The sequence below is a fragment of the Pseudomyrmex gracilis genome, unplaced genomic scaffold (genome assembly GCF_002006095.1).
Source record: "Pseudomyrmex gracilis isolate BER0280 unplaced genomic scaffold, ASM200609v1 scaffold_7, whole genome shotgun sequence".
NCBI classification, from domain to species: Eukaryota; Metazoa; Arthropoda; class Insecta; order Hymenoptera; family Formicidae; genus Pseudomyrmex; species Pseudomyrmex gracilis.
Genome location: NW_018020591.1, coordinates 1,589,708 through 1,591,524, shown reverse-complemented (window position 1 = coordinate 1,591,524; position 1,817 = coordinate 1,589,708).

Sequence of the window (1,817 nt, the reverse complement as noted above, 5' to 3'; positions counted from 1 at the left end):
AAAAAAAAAAAAACAAAAAAAACAAAAAAAAAATGGGCCTTGGATATCAAAATTTAATTTTGTCCCCGTTTGGGCTTCCGCTTTCGGTCGGGCGTGCGTTTTTTTCTCTCGAACGCGCGATCGAAATCCTCGAAATGGAATTTGAAATCAAATAACTCTCGCCGAATAAACGGATTAACGTTCTTCTGCGTGTACCGCTGTAAAAGGAAGAAGTGATAACGAGGACCGCGCGAATCGACGCGCGACAATGCGTTGCGAAAGAAGAAAATCAGACGCCGAGCGAGATTCTCTCTCGCGAGGGAAAACAAAAAACTTATTCCCGCCTCTCCCGCGTCGAATTCGAGCGGTCTTTTTTATTCGTAGCAAATACCGATAAGTACCAAAACAAGTAATAATCACTCTTGATGTGTTACCAGTCCTTTGTCTCGAAAAATATATATATGTATGTAACTTCGCACTCACACATAGATCCCGGTAAGTATTTAGGAAAGTATCACACGAATATCACACACACACACACACACGCACATACACAAAAATGCGTATCGATGCTTCATTGAACTTGCGTTTCATTGAAAATATTTATTACCGCAACAACAACAAAAATGACATATCCGTAAAACACTACTTGTAGGGCAGTAAATTAGAAGAAAAAAAAAAACAAAAAAGGATAGAAAGCGAAGATATGTATAAAAAATTATCGAATTATCGTATTTAAAATGTAGAATCTTTATTTGTAGATTTTCAAGGAATGACTGAGTTATGACTTATCGAACAAAGTGATTTTTTTTTTTTTTTTTTGAGAGTCGAGTAAAACGATCAGGGCAAAAAATATATATATATATCATGTATAAATACAATTAAAATGTTTCATTTACACGATATTTAGACCAAAATCCAATCACGCTGTCAAACGACAGATCGATAATTTACGATTGTGTTGGAATTGATTTTTTGGAGGATTTTTTGCGACTCGAAACAGAAGAGTGACACTTTGTGAAGCATACAATTCTCAGTATAATAGACGATACACACGTGTTTAATGTTTGTGTCTCATATTCCGGTGTCCATATATAGAATTCTAGTCAATAATTAAACAATTTCAGTCCGGCGTGTAAAAGCAAAAAAAAAAAAAACGAAAGTATTACACTGAAGTAACTGAATAATAATCAAATATCTCTCGAACGCTCACATTTCGGACGTAAGCAATATCTCGCTGAACAATTGTTAAAAAAAAAAAAAAAACACAATTCCTTGAGGCTCTCATATCATTTATTAAAGTACAGCACTACTTTTGCACAATTATCGCCGTACGACGATACAAGGAGAGATGGTAACTTTTTGGAATTTTATTAAAAATCGTGTATATTATATATATATGTATATTGCGCGACGAAAGTGTGAAAATTCTCGATTTTCTTGAATTACTTTTCGATCCTCAGACAAACGCATCTCCTTTTACGCTCGCGATATACACGCATGTCCAATATATTTTATATTTGTCGGAACACATACAAAACAAAAACAAAAAAACTGTGTATTTCATCACTGTTTAGACGTCGGAAGAAATGAAGAAAAAAAACGCGGCGTTGCGATGGAAAAAATTCAGTATGTATGAAATGTCCGATTCGTCAGAGAGATTTGCGAGGAAACTGATTCGGGAAAAGAAATCGCGGAAACTAACGCGGATGAGCAATTGATTAAAAGCATATCATCATTTGTAAGTACGTGATATTACTAAGTGTTGTTATTCGACGTCCTCAATCCCGCATACGCTGTACTACAGTTGCGACAGATTTTAACACACCGATAAAGAT